The 20,524-nt window shown below is 43.8% G+C and overlaps 1 protein-coding gene and 1 long non-coding RNA gene across 3 annotated transcripts in view; one reads left to right on the plus strand and one right to left on the minus strand.

Moving 5' to 3' along the window:
* LOC125325234 (potassium voltage-gated channel subfamily KQT member 1-like) overlaps window positions 1–20,524 on the minus strand; it is a 200,974-nt gene that overhangs the window by 131,761 nt on the left and 48,689 nt on the right. The window lies entirely within an intron of this gene.
* Window positions 2,012–7,274, plus strand: LOC125325235. The gene is made up of 3 exons (XR_007203245.1): window positions 2,012–2,545; window positions 5,662–5,766; window positions 6,923–7,274. It is a non-coding gene; the product is annotated as an uncharacterized LOC125325235 (long non-coding RNA).

The raw sequence follows: 20,524 nt of genomic DNA on the forward strand, positions 1-20,524 counted from the left end.
ATGGATACACACTGGGAACATTTTGATTCCAGAGCTCTTAGAAAACTGCTAATAGGATGATGAAAGCTTGATTTCACAGATCTGTTACACTCCACCAGCCTATTTTGCAAGGTTCCTTTGTGCATGGCAATTACTAAGTTCCATCAAAATACTCATAAAATTTTCACCTGCTAGAAGCAAAATCACTTTTCATTGCCTAGACAAATACAATGATGAAGATGCTTAAAAATCTCTGCCTAGAGACACTCTGGACTCCCTTGGTGTCTGATCTCCCCTACCCTTGTAGGCATGACCCAGCCTGTATTGAAGGCATGTGCCCTTCTGGAAAAAGCCTGAGGTGTCCTGGGGCATCTTAAATGGCACTACGAGCTGTTGTTTCCATGGTAACCAAATCCCACATCTATATTTTTTCTTTTTTTTTTTTTTTTTTAATAACAGAATGAAAAATATTATGGCTCTTAATTTCATTGTTGTAGGTACTTGTGTGCCTGTACATTTATAAACATTAGGGCACTGCACAGCAGCAGCAGCTTGAATAAAAATGATGGCAAGGCAAGAAGGCTTGCTGGCAAGAGGGAAACTCACAGGACCTCTTAACTGTTCATTTTCCAAGATCTGGATTTTTTTAAACATGAAAGTTTGCTTAGAATGTGTAATATCAAGATCTAGGTGTTTGAAAAAGACTTAATGTTGAAGTTGGAGCTAATTGTTTGTTCTGGAAAGTGCTAGTAACACGTATATATAACCATAGATATAATTTGATATATTTTTATATATACATTACATATATTTCAGTATGACAGCAGAATCAGCTGAGTTGCACTCCTCTTCTAGAAGGGGGAGGATGGCTAAGCACAAGCTCACAGTTTCTGTTAAATATCATACCTAGGTAGTCAAGACAGGGAAAATATGGTACAGGAATACAGAGCCAGCAGGGACTAAAAGTGACACTTCCACCTCACGCCACTCTCTCTCCTCTGTGACTAAGTAGGAAATAGTCTTTATTTTCCTTCACCCGGAAGGAAAGGGCAACTCAACTATCTTTGCTGGAGTCTAAACGGGATCTAAGAAGATGAGGGGTCAGTTCTCCAGGTGGACTGGTAGTTTTCTGTGTTCCCTCACTACCTGATCCAGGAGTTGGGCCAAGGAGCAGGATCCTGATGGAATCCTAGCCTCAGTGAAATCAAGGCAAAAGTCTTATAAGGTGGAAGTGTCAAGGTAATCTCAAGTTGTTTGAACAATGGAAAGGTCTCCAATCTCAAGTATGTTATGGAGTGTAAGATTTCTTGCAGCTGTAAACAGAAGGAATAAAGAGTAGATGTACCACTCATCAGAACATGGTTGATTTTTCTAAAGGTTTGACAGCCTTATTTCTGCAAAGAGCAGAGCTAATACAATTATAAACACAGAAAAGAAAGGCCTCCTGAACTATTCTAGCCAAAGCCACATGTTTAAAATACATTACAATGGGGGTAGACTCAACCAGCAATTATCTGGATCTGGGCAATAAATAAATACTGATCACCCTAATTATGGATCCACGATAGAACTCATGGAAGGAACATAAATACCATGTCTGGAGCTAATTAATGCTCAAAAATTAACAAACAACAGAAAGATAAACAGAATGAGATCATCTTCAAGTACTGTAAGGTTCTAAATTGTGGTGTATTCCCTAGGCAGGGTTGAAAATGGTGACAAATCTAAATCAGTTTTCCTGGGAATACCAAGTTTTTTGAAGGGCATATGAAACACATACTGCATAAACATCCCTGATACCTAATTCCAAGGAGCTCAATGCCAGGTATGGTGATTTAAAACCGTTCAGCTCCTCCATGCCAGCAGAATTCTCATAAACACTGGCATGCCCAATATATTGACTGTGTGATTTCATATAAACCCACGATTATCCCTGTGCTCCCAATCCATAAACAAGAGTTATATAAATGGCACAATTTCATGCAGTGCTTTTATCTGAAGCAGCTGCCAGCTGTGCCTTTACTCACACCAGCACATCTATCAACAGCTCCAAGCCTTTTCAAACACAAGACTTGCACTACAGAAAATACAACTACTTGAAACCTAAAATTATCTCTGTCTTCACAGCTGTGTCCGTGGGTTGGTGTGAGCTGGTGCTGGCCCTGTGTCCTGTACTGTGGAGCACTCACTGGTGGGGCACCGTGGTGACAGCACAGCTGCCAAAGGCACTGGCCACGTCAGGTACTTCTTGTCACCAGTGTGTCTCTGTCAGCACTGAGCATGGCTCTGGTGAACAACATTCAATTGTCACCTCACCACTGTCCATTCCCAGGACAGGAGCTGAGAGACACAGGTGGCATTTGTCCCCAGTTATCTGTATCATCTCTGCAAAGGACAGCATCCAGAGGTCAGCAAAGTCCCAGGAAAGTCTGCCCTTGACTCCAGGGACTCTTTGGTTGGTCTGCAGTCACTCCTGCTGGATCCTGCTGCTGGAATTGCCAACAAGGATGCCATGTGTGAAGCTGGTTCCCACACCCTGCTGCACACTGGCACAACAGGAACCCAGGTGAGGCTGTGACTGATTAATAATAATTCATTGCAGGCAGATGACTCCAGGCCTTGCTTTTCCTCAGTCTGAATCTGACAGCTACCAGGCACTGATGCTTGAAGGTTTGTCCATTCACTTTCAAACACTCCAAATGTGCCCTCTGCTCTCCTCACCCCCTTGCTTTTCCTCTTACTGTATGACCCCTGGTTACAGTTAATTTCTAAGTGGAGACAAGCCCAATTACTACAGATTGCTGTAATATTCAAACTGGCTCCATGGTGAATTCTTGAAGTTGCTAATAAAAAATGCTAAGCCAAGTAATAAAATCTTGTTTAATTCGAGTAACCTAAGCTCAAAACACAGAGAAGGGAGATTCCTCTCTCTCTCCTCCATAAAACTGTGTCATAGTTGTACTATCAAGGCAGATAAAAAGAACATATTTCACTCCCTATGTCTTTACTCCATTAGGACTGTTCTTCTCTTGTGGAGAAAGCACAAGTGTACCTTCAATACCACTGAAATACAGCCATGTGGCAGCAGAAGAAACTGGTTCATGCTGCTGTCTCAGCACAACTGTATCTGCTTTAAAATGTTCCAGAGAGCTTGCAATAGAGCAAGAAATTATTTTTCTATGAAAAAAACCTAATGATAAAAATGAAACCAAAAAGTTTTTGCTTTTATAATTAAAAAAGGAAATTCATTTTCCAACAGTCAAATTCATTTTCCAAATTTGTGGATGATGAAACCACAAAAAGGATCTACCACAGAAGTTAGGCTAACATCAACAACAGTTAATACAAAAATATATATTCTTGTAAAGAAAATGCAATAAAACACAGAGGAGCTGGTTGTCCATTAAAACTATTTCATAAGCTGTTCTTCAGACCTTGTCTGTGTCTTGTTTCCATGCCTGTTAGAAACTTAAAAAGGAATTTGCAGTAAAGTTTCAGAGAGTTAAAGTAAAAAAGCCTTAGTGGCAGCTACGGCTGTGGGATAATTGTGCAGGTAGTGCGTGGTCTGTCTTGTTTTTGCCAAGGCAGAACTGGCACATAACAGACAAGGGAACTGGGTTAGCACTGGGGAAAACCTGGAAGTCATACAGTACTTAAAAGCTTCCTTGAATTTTGCTATTTTATCTTGCATGGCTAAAGCCATAGCTGGTGTAAATCACCTCCTCAGGGGGAAGAGCACGTATCACATTGTACTTCAGCCTCCTGTAGAGTCAAGCTCTTGCAGCAGAAAAAATCAAAGCATGCTTGACAACTCATTCTGCCACAGAGTTCCAGTGTACTACGTCAACTGATCTTCCTGTGCCTTGGTTTCCCCTTTGAAATATGCAGAGGGTACTATACACAATATTACAAATTAACTCCAGGAGTAAAACCAGGAACAGCATATCTTGGGATTTTTGACACTACCTAACTAAGGCAAGAGAAGCAGGTGAGACTGGTATAAATCATCAGGATCAGTGACTAGAAGTGGGCCTTGGAAAGGGCTTTCTTCCTCAGGCAGAAATGCCATTTGCACAGCAGTTTTGCCTTGACTACTTTTCTTTGGGGCTTTGCGTAGCTGGGCTATTGCATTCCTGGTCCTGGCTCTCTTCCACAGCAGAAACAGTTGATCACGCATAATTTGCAAGAGTACATCGTGGTTTACTCTTCCTGTCTACCAGGGACAGTGTTTGGCAAGCAATGAGCTCTGGAGGTGAGGCTCCCTGGACTGTGTGAGTGTGCACACGTGCCCAAAGGAGAAGGGGCTTCAGAAAACGTCAGCTCTTGGGAGTAACTTCTGGAAAGACTTCCAGGACTTGGAATCTGTCATGATTAAAACCAGTTGTTCGCTTTCTTATCTTCTGTCAAACTTGAGAAGTGTAATGACAGCTCTTAAAGATCGCACTCTCCGAGGATTGGGAATGCTCAGAGTGGCACGTGAGCCAGAGAGAGTGAGGGAAATAAAAGAAAATCAGGGGTGAAAGTTCCCTTCTACATATCACAGAAATATAGGCATGCTTGGCTTTGCCTTCCCGCTAATGATATAAAAACGTATCATCCCCAAATGTTTTTGGCTTTAGAGTGAAAAGTCTGAAAGGCGTCTACTGGTATTGATATCACAAACATTGCTCTGTGCTCCAAAATGAACTCTTCTGGCTCGTACTGTGAAATGTCAGCTTGGAAAATAGGAGCTCTCTGTTGTGGCAGCCTCTGATTGTCATATGTGTACACGCATCACACGCACACAAACAAATCTGTTTAGGGATGGCCTCCAAAGCAGGGTCTTTGGGAAGGTTACCGCTGCACCATATGTAGCACTTTGATTTATAGTTATATTTCTCACAGCATGACACACATTGTTGGTGAGCTGCGGCTGTGATAAAATCGTGGAGGTGTAAAGTTACACTGGCTGGATGGTGAGGAGCAGGCAGGGAGGGTGTAATGCGAGTCGAGAGCTGCTCTCCAAATGAATGAACTTGTATTGTGGATCTGGTTACAGCCGGCACACTGCCTTAATCCATCAACAGCAAGTTCACTTACAAACCAGCCTTTGTTTTTAATCCATGAGCCTTTGGGGATTCACTATAATCAAATGGCCAATCACAGGAACACATAAGAGGGGAAAAAAAAAGGATTGCTACAGTGAAGTTTACTCTCAGCCACAAACTCTCCCTCAACCCCTCCCAGGTAATGCAGATAACAGTATAATGCACGGCATTAAGCTTACAGGCATTAAAACTCCCCCAGGTTGGAAGCTAAGGCATGGCAAACCAGATCTCGTTACTTTCTGGGTGTGCTTCTCCGAGGCTGGGGCAGGCTTTGATTTCAAACCACGTGTGCTCGCAGCACAGACACAGCCTGGTGATGGAAGACAGCCACAGGGATTGTGAGTGCTGCGGCTCACTTGGAGTTTTCTCCCGTTCTGGACGAATGAAAAGAACGTCCTGGATCTTGCAACCAAAATGTGTCAAGCTGAAATAACATATGTTCCTTGGCAAGGGTCTGACATTAAGCCTTGGGGTGTGTCTATGTATACATAAACAAATGCTTTTCTTTAAAAATGTGTGTGTGTGTTTTTTATTCTTTCTCCGTTTATCATAAAACATAAACAAAGAGCAACCTTTAGGCTACTTTTCCCTGCAGGAGACTGAGCCAAACATCTGCTGCTGCGCAACAGCCCACATTAGGATGGCAGACACATCCATGAGGATGGAAACGGGGACAGACCATACTTCTCATGTTAGCACGGTAATATTTTGGTTTCTACTCCAAGGCCATAACTCTGGGCTACCTGGGCCACCCTGCTGAGCTCCTGTCCCCACAGTCCCCCAGGACGGACCCAGAAGACAAGGATGACTCGGTGCCATATGGCTGAGCTCCCCAATGAGTGTGTGTGTGCTGGGGGGGCACAGGGTGGCAGGGGAAGGTGGCAGGACACGCACGCCACGCCATTAAAGGAGTGACAGATGGTGATGAAAGTGCCATAAAACCCAGGCACTGACAGCTCAGGGCCAGCTCTGCAGCAGCTGCTGAGGTATCACGTTGTAAACAGCCCCCCGCCAGGGCACCCGCCTTGCAGCGCCTGTCACAGGAGCTGTCACCTCTCACAAACCTGCCCTGTCCTCCCACAGACCCACCCCACCCAGGGCTCCCTCACCCGCGGGTGAAAGGTGGGTGAAGGAGACGGTGGCAAGGGGCTCATGGTGGGATTGGGAGAAATCCTTTTGCACACTGGGCAGCCTGAGATGAGAGCAGAGGTAGGGAGACAAACACAAAGCCCCCTGTGCCAGAGCTTGGTGGCACCAAGCAGCCACCGCACATTTCTGGGCACCTGTCCCCAGCCTGGTCTCGCAGCCCCACAGGTTTCATACCCAGGTGGGCAGCTCCTTCCTAGATAAGCCCTCATCGCTCAGCTGTTCAGCTGCTGTGAGCTCCCAGCCTCCTCTAGAGTCTTCCAACAGACCATGGAATCTCTCTTTAGGAATCTCTCATTCCCATCATGGCAAAGAAAGAAACATTCAGCATCTCCTCTGCATGTAAACTCTGGATGACCAGAAATCTGGAAACAAGCTCTCTGCTCTTAGAGAACTCTTCTTTCAAATCGTAAGGAAGGTGTGACACCACAGCCTCTTCTCAGGACAGGCAATACTGGAGAACAATGCTCATGGGAGTTCAGCTGAAATCTCCTTTCTTTTAATCACTTTCCCCCCTTTATATATATATTTACACACACAGAGAGAACTACAGTGCTGCCTGCTTGACCAAACACAGACCATGGGAGCACTGCAGGACTATTTCATTTCCCTCTGAGTGTGCTGGGGGTGTCAGTTTAACTGTGAGATCATCCCAGCATCCCAACTGCATAACTTGAAGTACCTCTGTGCCTAATTTGCTTTGTTTTCAGTTTTAGGAGAGGATGCAGAAGGGTCCCTCTTGTCATTTACAGCCTGAAGAGCCTGTGGCAGGTGCCCCTGGCTAACCTAGCTTGAGCCCTGCTGACAACAGATACCCAGAGAGTGCCTGCTTTCTCTCTGCACTGGGAAAGGAACAGGGAGACTCCTCACTGTGGAAATACTGCACAAGAAGCAGCACAGTCTGCTGGAAAAATTTAGCTGGACCACTTGTCATATTGAAAGCTCTGTTCTCACCCAAATAAAAACTTAAAAATGTGCTGACTTCAAAAGAAATTGCAAGATATTACGTTTTTCTATTTTTTTTTCAGGGAGTTTTTTTTTCCGGCTGGGCTTTGATTTGTCCTCTTTTTTATTCTTTCATGACACAGTAGGAATAATTTACTAATACCATGCCATTAAAATAGTTCTATAAGTTTGTTTTAAGGCTTTTTTTTTCTGAAGTAGGCTTTACTATGTCATGTCGAGGAAAACATCTTGTCTCCTTTTCTTGACTCATTTGATGTAACAAACAGGCTTGAGATGTAGCTCAAAGTACAGCTTTGGTGGGGGGGGGGAACCTGTCAGGTGCTGTCCACTGATACATTTTAATGCACAATTTTATTCTGCCCTGCTCTCTCCTTCCTATTCTGCTCCTTACCTGTGCTGGAACTCCTGAAAAGTCCTTTCACCCTGGTGTGCCCTTCCTTTCCTTACACTTACCTCATCTGGACTCCATAGAAATTAGCAGTTTATTCCAGCTTCCCTTTGGAGGGAAATGTACATGGCAAGCCTGGAGTTATTTTCTGTTTGCACCAGAAACAATTTAGCTGTGGTGAAGCCCAGTCTAAAGGAAATGTCTTTTTTAGCAGCACCACTGAGCCCCTGCGAATCTCCGTGTGGCTGTTCCTTAGAAAGCATCCACCCTTTGGCCTTGCTCATTTAGAGCCACTTGTGCTGTAGGTCATTCTGCCCAAAGACACACCCATGGTCTCCTCACCACGGAGTCTGCTGAAATCTGTTTGATTTTGAGTCCCTACTCTTTTATTTCTGTGCCTTTCAAACTTTGCCAGTAATATGGACCACTATTTCTTCTTTGTGTGGGTGTGGACTTCTGCGTAAAGAATTTAAGTCTTCTGACTAAATACTTGCTACTCACCACTAGCTTCTGTGGCTACTCTCTAAGTCATCCATGGAGCCACAGATCACAAGCTGCAAACCACTGTTCTGTGGTACTTCGGTACGTATGTCTATACTTAGTTATGAAAATGGTAGTTCTTTAGGAAAACACAGATAATCAGGCTGCAAAGTTACAAAATATTCCCTGTTTTCAGCATCTCTACTCCTGAACTGTGGTGTCAGTACAAGAATCTGCTTCCTTGAAAATAAATGTAAGAGAAAGATCATCTGGGTGCTGAGGAGTGTTTCCAACATGAACTCTGCACACTTCAATACAAGAAGACTTTGTGGAAAACAGAGTGATTCCCCTTCCCTTTCCCCTCATCCTGCCTCCTATAAGTGTGTTCATTTTCACTCTAGACTGGTTTAGGCCTCACAACAGCAAAGGAGGAATGAGAAAAATTGTCACCACCACCATTAGGATATTGACAGCAGTCTGTCACTTACTAGAAAGTAAGACTGAAGCTCCCTGGTGGCAGTGAAAAGAATGGTTACAGTGCAGGCAGACAGAAAGTCCCCAAGGGCTCCCTGGAGATGCCATGGGCTGACCTGATGGAGAGCAGCTCTGCAGAGAAGGACCTGGGGCACCAAGGTGTTCCTGAGCCAGCAGTGTGTCCTTGTCCCAAGAGGGCCAATGGAATCCAGGGGTGCATCAGGACAGGGCACCTGCTGCAGTGCCAGCAGGTCAGGGAGTGATCCTGCCCCTTTGCTCAGCCCTGTGAGGCACATCTGGAGAGCTGTGACCAGGTCTGGGATCATCAGGACAGGAGGGCCATGGAGCTCCTGGAGCAGGGCCAGCAGAGGCTGCAAAGATGAAGGACCTGGAGCATCCCCCTTATGAGGAAAGGCTGAGGGAGCTGGGGCTGTCCAGCCTGGAGAGGAGCCCCAGCTGAGAGGGGCCCTCAGCCCTGGGTGTCCCTGTGTGCAGGGAGGGCTCCGAGCAGGGCCCAGGCTCTGCTCCGTGGGGCCCAGCCATGGCACCAGAGGAACGGGCAGGGACTGATGCCCAGGAATAACTTCTTTACTGTGGGGGTGTCAGAGTATTGGAACTGCTGGCCAGAGAGGCCATGGGGTCTCCTTACCTGGAGATATTCAACACCCACCTGCACCTGATCCCGTGCAACCTGCTCCAGGTGATCCTGCTCGAGCAGGGGAATCTGGATGATCCACAGAGGACCCTTCCAACCCCCCCATCCTGTGATTCTGCGGATTCAGACACCTGGCAGAGTAACACTGAAGACTGATTTGGTATCTTAAAGGATACATGAATATGTTACTAGAGGCTTGGACTTACAAATGAATTTACAAACTTCCTTTAGAGATTTTGGCTCTTTTTGATGAATTATTTTCTCGTGTTACTGATTTTTTTTGTTATTTGATTTTGTACTGTATGCTCATCCATTGACTGAACATGGATTGACAAGCTAGGTTAAGAAAACACACAAATATTTGGCATTACGGTTACGTATCATCACCAAGCCTAATGGAAAGCTGGTAACTTCACAAACCTCTAGTTCTTTGTGCATAGAAAACCAAGCTCAGCTTGACAAAGAACTAATATTTTGCTAAGGTAAGAAAGTTGAAATCAGATAGTGTTGTTTTATTACCTTATTATTGACAAACATGGACTGCTAGAATGTTTTAGCAGTGATCCAGCCCAGCAATCCATTACTCATACAGTCCCTGTCTGTAAACTCAGGCCCTTAAATGGCTGAACTATTCTTAGCCTTATGTGGTGAATACACAGGAATGTTCATGGACAGAATATTAAGGACAGAAGATGGCCCTAACAGTGCTTGGCAAAGGGAGATGGGATTTATGGAAAGTTTCCTTTGATGCTGTTGACTCCTAACTACTGCCTTCTGATGCTGCCCCAACATACAAAATTAGCTTTAAACTTGCATTCCAGAGGAATGACAGGGAATAAAAAGGAACAGGGATTTCAGTTAAAGCCTATGGAACTAGATTCAAGCCCAGGACCTAGCCAGGTTTAAAACCAGGCTGGATCTTTTTAGCTGGAAATTCCCTGACTGAGAAACTCTCCAGCCACTTCCTAAACAGTATCCTTCCTCTCCATCTGCTTTGTAGGCAATATAACAAACCTGGTCCAAGTGCTGTTTGTGGCTGGCATAATTGCCACAAAGATGCTTTAGAACTGCAGCCATATTACATTGAAATCTGACTTGGGGCATTCTCCTTTCAAAAATGCTCAGTGAACAAAGGAATCCTCTAAAGTCCTGCCCTACAGTAGTGCTTGTTTGTTATCACCAAAGCAAGAGAGAAGCTTAGCCAAGCAAGATAAATACACTATTTAAGAAAAAGAAAAGGGAGGGGAGGGATGACTTCTACAGCTGTCCTAAAAAACTAATCCATATGTTAATTTATATTGCCTAACAGCCACAAGAAGGGACTGAACTGCAATTGCACGAGTGTATTTTTTGGGGATGGATGGCAGGTAGAAGGATGTTGTAGAGCTTTGTGACTACCAGACTGCGTATCTCTAACAGAATATTATTTGTTTTCATGTTGAGAATGAGTCTTTCCTGAACTGGCTTGTAAACCACTGTGATTCTCACTGCAGTGAATCAAACGATGCCTTTTGCAAGGCAGAGATGAAGGACGGCTGGGCCTGTGAGGGAGGGACTTGACCCGTTCTTTGGAGCAGGACAGACCAGCTGCTAAAATAGCACCACAAAAATGTGTGATACTTCGAGGGCAGAACCTCAGGACTCCCCTCTCAGACAAACCCAACCTGCCAAGTGAAAACACCTCATGCAGTGAAAGAGGGAGGGAGGGAAGGCTCGTTTCTGTCCTGGGATCAGGTGTAGGAACCAGCAGCCACCACTGCTGGGAGGTGGAACCGGGGGTCTTCAGCAGCCACGGCAAACTGGGGGTTTTTTTACAGCTCCCGAGCCCCGGAGCAGCACGTCGGGTGTTGGTTTGGGAGTGACACAGAGGGGATGCTGCCACCTACTGAAATCAGGATTTTTAGCACTTAGGTTTCCCGACTGGGCTCCCGTCAGCCGCAGTCTAAGGATACTGCAGCATCGGTACGGTATTCATCAGATTGAACAGCTCTTCGTCCTCCCTAATTATTTTCAGGAACTGAAAACAGCATTGTAAAAAACTCCACCAATCCAACCCTCAGGACCCCAAAACAAGCAATAGTCTACCATCAAATGGTATTATTGTAAAGCTATTAATTTGAGAAGTGAAACCTTGCTGTGAGGGTGTATTTAAGCCCGGGCAGACTTTTAAGCTAGATCAGAATTTTAGATCTGCTCGGGTCCTATTGACAAAACAAAAAAATTTGCAAAATTATTTTAGTGGCAGCAAGTTCACTCTGCTACTTTATTCCAGACTAACTTATTTAGTGTTGGACCAATAGCCTTGAACTACGAATTTGAAATTAATTATTCTAGGGACGGGGGGAGGGGGGGGCCTTTAAAAATCTTGACTAAAAAACCTGAGTTTAGCTTTTAATCACGCTCTCTCTCTTTTCTGTTTATAGGATAAACACAACTCTTTCATGGTGGTAAAACAAAATCCCCATCTCTCGTATCAATGAACATGCATCATAATGCCAGGCTAGAGAACAGCACTTTCTCTTTTCAGCAGGTGGAAGAAGTACCCCAAAGTCCTGTTTCCAGATATTGATTAGTGTTGCTGTGCTGCCACCCAGCCATGCAGAGTCACTTCACTGGTAGCTGCTTATCAGCAAGGACTGAAGTGGTCCTTACATTTCCCTTAACTACTGACTGGAATAGTGAATGCCTGCAAACCCCATGGGGGAGGCTGGCTCAGAACGCTCCAGGAACACAGTGACATAACACTCACCCCACGGGCTCTAAACCAAATTTACCAGAAGTATTCATTAACAACCAAAGCCATAAATAACAACAATAAAACGAAGCAACTCAGAATCATCTCAGGCAGCTTCCACAGCGGATCTGACCAACTCTGGATGCTGTTTCTGCTGACCCACCAGTAATTTTATTGCTGCAGAGGCAACACAGCGTGTCAGGCCATGATAGATTTGGTCTTTTCTGACATCCAGCTGTTTGCTGTTTGTGTTGGCTGCTGCTGAAGTCCTGGAGATAATACAGGTGTTCTGTGCTGCTAGAGCTGACTGTGCTGGAGAAAAATCTGGGCAAGCACAGGGTGAGGATTTGTCTGCCTTGGTGAGTGAGAGCAGGCAGTCTGATGGAAGGAGAAAAAGGTCAAACAGGCTTCTTTGTGGTCCACCTCAAAATTAATGGAGGCCTATTGAATCAGGCTCCCCCTCATTAAAAAGAGTGGACAATAGAGAAATAGAGATCTCTGTGAGCTGCTTGGTTGGGTTTTATCTCATTTTTGCAGGTCAGTTGGATGACTTGTACTCCTGCACCTACAGTGAACATCTAATCACATCCCCAAAACTATGAGTGTGTTTACAGTCGTGTTTTGCAAGTTTAAGGCTAGCACTCATGCCTAGTTCACAACCCAGAGCCATCCTCAATCTGCAGATTGATACAAACTGAGGTGTTGACCAAGTGACCATTACTACACCTGAAGATGAAGCAATTTGTCCAAAGCTGCAGTTAAGTCTAGGGAAGAGCCTCAGTCAGGAGACAGGTCACAGGTGCTTCCCAATCTGAGCAGAATGTTTGGATAACCAGCCAGAGCAGCCAGGATAGTTCCTGCTGAGCACCAGCTCAGGTGAGTGCTATCTGTCTCCAGTATCAAGGAAGAAAATACAAGCTACTCCTACGTGTCTGTTTTTATAAAAATGCTTGACAAATATCATGAGCAAATAAACAGCTGCCTCTGAGCTATTTACAGTGCTGTTAACCAGCTTTTAGGCTTCAAAATTGATCACCAGAGTCAACAGAGGGTTGAACAAACATATCCATGGTTGAGTATTTGTATTTGAGATTAGGTACGCATATACAAGTGTGAAGGCGTGTGTTCAGCCAAACTATAGAGGAACTGAGCCCAGACCATAAATGGCATTTTAGGCAAAAAGCAATCAAATTATTCATGCAGCCAACTCATTCTTATCTCCTTGCAACTCAACTGAATACTTATTTGGAACCCTTGTCAATACTTTATATTAAAGTTTGGACCTGATCTTTTCTTTAATGAGTTGCTTTTGGTTTTTCCATTTTGAATTCTTTCTCCCCTGCCAATGTCTAAAGCCTCAGTATCCTTTAAAAGGAGTAGTTTGATAGCAAAGGTTCCCTCCACACCCCTGGGAAAACAAGGAAACAGATAGTGCACATCCTGCTGGAGCTCCACTTGGGAGCATAGCACTAGGAAAAAAATTCACTGAGGCCCGTTTCTATTTCAGACTTAATTTTTCCTACTGCAAGTAAATTAAACCCCACAAGTGCTCCAGGGTCTGAATCTGTGCCTGCAGCAGTGTTATGTGTGAGCAAGGAGATGTACCCAGATGAGTGGATACTACAACTATTCAGGAGGGACCTGGATAAACAACAGAGCCAGAAATAACCCAGTGGTAAACTCAAATCAAGGCAAACAGTTTGGCTTTTGCCAAAAGGTGTTTATCTTTTTTAACAGTCTTTTTTCCCAAAACCTTCAGGGAGCTATGACAACCTGAGATCTGCTCTTTTCACAGTGCATCAGTGAACTGAAATACCAGGAGAATATCAATTATTGCAGTATTTGGGCTTTACAAATCACTCCCCTGAGGCATTTAATAAAAACTTTGGAAACAAATCTGTCCAAATGTGAGAGAATTTGTGCACCTCTTGGCATGTATCTTTGGGGAAAAAACCCCAGTAAGGTGTATTACACAGTCATGGAACATTGCACTGCAGAGGGAACATCTGCCCTCAGGGATAAGCTTGACTCCAAGCAGTGGTTGGCAGGGTAGAGGCTCCACCAATTCAGGTTCCCAAACCTGGACTGCAGGGAGGAGCTGCTCGGGGGCAGAGCGCAGGTTTTAGATGCTGGTGGGGGAACTCGTAGTTCCTGAGTCCATCCTACTTCCAAAAAAATTTTTAAAAGTGACTCATTTTCTACTAGTCTAGTACCTTTAGTCTGCACTAAATCTTCATGGGATGAAAAAGGAGATTAAATCCAACATCATTCTTCTGCTCTGTATAAGAGATTTGAGGTGCAGGGGTTTGTGTCCTGAATAACAAGCTACTTGACTAGAGGCTGACTTTTAACAATGCCACGTTTTTATATAAAAAAAAAAAAACAACCCCAAGCTGCATGCACTGTAGTTACACACCCTGATACCCTGTTTCACTCTGGCTCTGTCTTAACAGGGTTTTAAAGCCATTTCACCTGAGTGCCTGCTGATTACCATGCTGAGTTTTTTAAACCAATCCATTGAATTTGCTTCCTTTCTGTGTCCCCAGTGCCCATTCACCTATAGAAATATAGAGACAAACAAGGCCACAGGTGCAGAAAATTGGGCCTTTCCTGCTGTTTATTACAATGTTGACCTTGGCGATTTGTTGAGGGGGTGGAGGGAGAAGGAAAGAAAAAGAAGAAATACGTGCTTTGCAATGGGATTCTGCTAGAATCCTGTCTTACTTTCCCCATGAAGTTAAAAAAAAAAGCCTTCTACCTGGCAACAAACACAGACATTGAATTATTAGAAGGTGAAGTGGGGGCAGGGCCATTTCTTTGGCATCTCTGAAGGGATTTTGGATGAATTGCTGCTGACCAGAAAGCCTGCTCTTCCTTCAGCCCCGCTCACTCTCTGCAGTTTGCCTTCTAGTTGTTCTGGGGCATGAGAATTTGCCTTGCCCCGCAGTCACCTTGGTGGTCACGCAGCTGCCTGGTGAGTGTCACATGAGCATTGGAGGGCACAGCCACCTGCTTGGTGTGTCAAGGAGGTGCCTTGTGCTGAGCAGGGAATCTTGGAGAGGTCTCCTCTCACAAAGGCATGGCCCCCACCCAAAACTGGGTGGCCTTGCACCAGAGGCTGCACTGCCAAGGGAGCCCTGGCTCCCCTCCAGGAGCAGAGTGGGGTCCGCAGAGGAAGGGGGCTTTGTCCACAAGAAGAGTTCAGAGCTTTCTTGATGTAAACTGGCAGTAGTGAGTGGGTCAGGTGTTAAAAATGGCACTGCTGGCTGGATGGATGGGGAGGGTGGGTGGGTGAATGCCACCCAGGGCTTACCTGGGGTCACCCGAATGCTGAGGCAGTGCAGCACACAGGGCTGCAGCAGGAGAGGGGTGTGCTGGAGTCTGGGTGTATGTAAGGGTTCAGCCGCCTTGCCTGTCTGTGAAGGTCTTTGCACCAATTTCTGTGGCTGGATCTCAGTGGATGGATATGTGAATGCATCCAGTAAGGGCGAGACCCTCACTCAAAGACCTCATAGTCAAGTTAAAAATCAGGGACCACAGATGGGAGGAAAGATGTGTTATGCCCAAGATGAACAATGTGGATTTGGTGTGCAGAGAGTATAAACTGTATGTTAGGGGTGATCTTTCTCACCTGGAAACTGAACTAATTTCTACTGAGCACCAGTTCAGTGCCTTAATTGGATGCCTGCTGAAAGGGAAGTGCTCCTCCTCAAGATCACGCAGATTTAACCTCAGATGAGCGAGGTTTTTTGGGTGCTTAGGCCCTTTGGAAGCCAAGGTGCATCTGGTCAGACTGGTCTGGAGGTCAAGCTCGTGCTCGGGTCAGTGAAAGAGGCACTCTGTGTTCTGCTGTACATCTCAGCACAGAGCTGACCTGCAGAGAGCAACCTGCTCCCCCAGAGCCTGCTCTGGATTTCACTGCCCTGCTTTCACAGGAACAACAGAGGGACACCTTTTATGTGCTTGCTTAGGAATATCGACGGGGGCTCACTTATTCTGTTGGAAAGTGGGTGCCAAAAACAAACCTCTCTGAGAAACCTGATCTGCAGGTCCTGATCCAAAGCACTTTGCAGCACTTTTGTTGCCCAACGTGACCGAGAGGATCTCGAGAGCAGCTTGTGCAAGCCTTGCCTAAGCCTGGGCTTTGGGGAGCAGGGATGGCCATGCCATGACTATGCTGATCTCAGCTCTTGAGCCACAGACAGAGAATTCTCACTGGTTACTACTTGATATTAAATTTTATCAGTGATAGTCAGGAGGGATTCAAAGTGTGGTCCTGCATTTCATGGAGTTTTTTCCTCTCAGCACTGTATTTCTCTGCCATGATTATTCACATGGCCTTGGGCCTGATGCTTTACTCCTTTACTCTCCCGCCTGTGCCTGCAGCACAGCCATTCCACAGAAATACTTGTCTCTGCCTTTGCCTTCAATAAATGCCACCAAAAACTGTAGGTAACAAACTCAGTTAACACAGCCAAGGACAGCTGGCCCAGCAGAGGAAGGGCTTTCAGCAGGTTGAACTCCCTCCTGATAACATAGAGACCTTCCTCTCTGGGCACTATACATAGGTTTTATCTATAATTTTTAAGGTACTGTGCAGCCACAGATAAATATCTGTGAGAAACTTTCATTTCTATAAGTTTCCTTTTTCTGACATATGACTGGAAATACAGGACCTGGAATTTTAAGACTTAGGATGTCAATATGCCATAGTTGGTGCTAATTACCACTTTCTGCCTTCCCTGGCTTAGACACACTCACCTATTAGCAGTTGTGTTTAAACAACAATAAAGTACACACGAGTTGTAAGAGTTCCCCTCCACTCCTCGTGGTCACTTTGATGAGCTAAGCAAAAAACACAGTTTGCTTTGTCTGAGTTAGGAATTCAGGTTGTATTAGTTAACAAACCTCAGGTATGAAAATGAAGCAAGTCTTTTCTGCAATATAGACAGGACTTGATGTTAAGTCCCAAAATGAAATTCATCTTAGCCATTTTTCATGTAAACTCAGCTTTCTGTATTTCTCGTTTTCATTTATTCAATTTTCCGCCTTGGAATAATTACTGTAAGTGAAAAAGCATGTCAAAACCCCAAGTTATTACAAAAAAGCACGCTGGAACTCTCATTCTAGAATTCATCACTTCATAAAACTGTACATTATAAGACTGGCCATTCTGGGCCAAACATGTGCTCCATGTAACCCAGTATCCTGTCTGGTACCATGATTAATAGGGGAAAGTGGAGAAGAAGATAAAAAATGATCTTTTCCCCTGCTGTTCTCTCCCACCTTCTAGTAATCAGTGGCTTACAGACACAAAATGTGTGGTAATAACATGAATATAATGCTTCAAAAAAATCAAACTTAAATTACTATCTACTTACAATAAGTTACTTAATCTGATTTTATCACAGTATCTGCTTTTTAAAATTATGTTTAATTTTTAGAAGCAAATGTGTATCTTTATGCCAGCTCCAGAGAATGAAGCTAGAAATATTCCATTCAGATTGTGATACCCAGGAAGAAAGAGGGTTCAGCTGGAAAAGAAGTTTTAACTGAAGACATGGCCAAGTCTTCCAAGGTGAAGAGAGCTGTGAATTTTCTCCCATCCTGTTCTATAGAAACTACCTGGAAAGCAGATTTTAAATCTTTTTTTCCTTTCCCCCCTCTGCATTGATTCACATTCTTTATTCTCCTTCCTTCCTTCTTTCTCTTTGTATTTTTTACTCCCACTGCCTCTTTTCTCAGTTACATCTTAGGAGAATGGAAATAAACCCCCAGTTTAAAACTTCAGACCTATAGGTACACGTCTGCTTAGAAAACCTGCAGGGATTCCCCCCACCTCAAGCCCTTTTTAAACAAACACATCTATTTAGACAGTTTGTTTCTCTATCAATCTGTGAAAAGTTAATACAGTTTTGTGTCATTTTTGTTATGGAAACAGCCCTGTAAAAATACCATATGGTCCACTGAGGCCTGCCCTTGTAACCCCAATAAATACAAATCACCCTAGAACTTATCATGGTAAGTTCAAATATGTAGCTAATGTAATCTCAAAAATCCTTCACAGAAAGAAAACAAACGAGCTCCTTTTAAACCCCTGACTTGTTGCTCTTGACTTCAGCTATTTGTTCAATATTTCAACAACACTAAACAAATGTGCCGGAAATACTTATCATTTCTGAGTCACCTCCTTGCTATCCCACACTCCAGACTCTTCAAATTAGGGACTATCTTAAAAAGATGAATGTGATCCATTCTCTTTGTTACTTTGGTTTCAGTATTGTCTTCAGCATATCCCTGGAGAGTCTCCTATTATCAATCTGCCTAATTCTGGCTAATCTTTCTGGATAATTCATTTCCCATCTCCCTGTCACAGGCTGGTTTGGCTGCTCTGTTCTGTACCTTTCCTAACTCTGAAACATTAGCATTATTAATGGCAGACAACAGTGTATTTAATATCCAGCTTATGCCCCACATTAAGGTAGATTTTTCTGTGATTTATAATCTGTACAGAACTATCAATTAAGTTTAAACTGCGTTGCAGCAGAGCATTACCTTCCTACAACTCCTCTGTAATAGATGGCAATTAATTGGCACTTCATTGTTTATTTACACATACTTATTTCAGACAACCAGAATCTGCCCTAATTCCTTGTGACCTATCATAAAACATAACAAGGAGCTTTGCAAAATGCCTGTTCTCTGAACTCACACTAAATAGAAGTACTCTGGGTGTTGTGGATATCATAGGAAATGTGACCAAACTGTGTCATTTTATTATTTATCAACAGTATTTCACTAATGAGCATCTAGAACGATCTTCATGTCATGGACACAGTAGAAAGCAGCTTGATTTCCACACTAAACTCTCATTTCAATCTAACTGCTCTTTCAGAGATGCACAAGAGTTCAGTTCTGAGAGTGAGCAGCAGTTTTTGTGCCTCTCTTTCTGAGACATCTGCATGACGTCTGATTTTTAGAACATGTTTTTTTCCTGTCAAGGAGTTCTGACATAGAAATGTCAAAATGAAAAGTGGCAAAAGTAAAATAGTTCCTTTTGAGTAATTTCAGTCTCCATGGCTCCTGTGTCTTCTTGAAGTGTGGGTGAATGGGAAAGAAAACCAGTGCTGTACATGGTATTTTCAGGGACATGATCTAGGTCATTGACACAGCCTTTTTATTTTTTAATTCTGCTCTTGGAGTGGATTGGTAACAGTGGAAGTCAAGAGCAGCAACAACAAGCTACACCTTGCTCTTCCTGATGACTCCTGCCTCTATTTTATTCTTGTCTTTTCCCTTGCAACTCTTCAACTGTTGGATTTGCGTCAGCGAGAAAAAATCTCACAAATGCAGCACCATTTGTATGAAAAATGGGTGTGCTTCTTTTTCCTTCATTTCCAGCACTGCACTAGGACCACAAACGGCAGAAAAACAACTTTGAAATGCGTCTGACAATTTGTTCTGTGTGTGCTTCTACTCTCACCCTTAAGAAAGAAAGCAGTGCCAGATGATTGAGCTAATAAATGCCAATTTTAGAAAGGACTATTTGGGATCAGCTCATATGTAAACAGTTCTAAAAGCTGAGGGTAAATCAGAGGACTGGCTACATATATATAAATAAATCTCTGTTTACTTTTACTCAGAGGTATTGGACAAGAAAAAAATCAGAGTTCACTGCAATGCCATGAAGGAACCACAGGTTGAAAGTTTTGGTCTCAGAGGATTTTGGGATTATTCCCAAGTAGCCTGAATGCCATCCAGCTGTCCCCACACCTCCACTGTGTTACCTGTGCAAAAATCACACCCATATTAACCTTCAATATGAGAAAAGGCTGTGCCAAAGACTGAGGCAGGGACTGGTGAGGTTGCTAATTCTGCTTTTGTTTGTTCTTGGAGCTGTTCTGCGAGGAGCTCTTTAGGCTCTGATGCAGCCCAGACTCCCAACCTTAATGTGTTAAATACATTGTCCACTTTGGACTGTTCACTTAGCTGCAGCAAATGCCTTGTATTTTTTCCTGTCTGAGTACAATTAAAATTGCAGGATATTTGCCAGACAGGCTGAGACTCTTTCACCACTCTCGGCATCCCTTTGCAGTGTTGTGAAGAATGATCAATTAAATCGCTCAGTCTCACCTATAAACAATGTATTTTAGCTGTCCTGCCAGGTTTGTTTGAGGCAATTTAACACCCAGACTCATGCAGAGAGCTATCCTGCTCTCTGTGCCAGCCTGCACTTCCATTCACAAAGAAAAATTGGGGTAGCCTGAATGAATTTATCAGTGAGCTAAATCTGGCCTATGATAACAAATAAAACCAAGCTATAAAAAGAAGAAATGGCTACTCAAGAATAGGAAAATGCCTACATTCTTCTCTTGTATGGCTTCACATGAAAGCCTTAATGATTTTTTAATCTCATTATATTTCTTATGCAGAGGAATACCTGAGAACAACAAACATGCAGCCTTTGTGCAATCTAACTCTAACTGTTAAGAGCTGATATACTGCTGATCATATTCCAGGGAGTTTCTTGAGCAGTGATTTTTTACAGAGCCTCTTGGCATTCACTTCATTTATGGATCCAAGAATGCCTACCTAGTGTAAATATGTCCTGGGCA

Source organism: Corvus hawaiiensis, chromosome 4 (assembly GCF_020740725.1).
Source record: "Corvus hawaiiensis isolate bCorHaw1 chromosome 4, bCorHaw1.pri.cur, whole genome shotgun sequence".
NCBI classification, from domain to species: domain Eukaryota; kingdom Metazoa; phylum Chordata; class Aves; order Passeriformes; family Corvidae; genus Corvus; species Corvus hawaiiensis.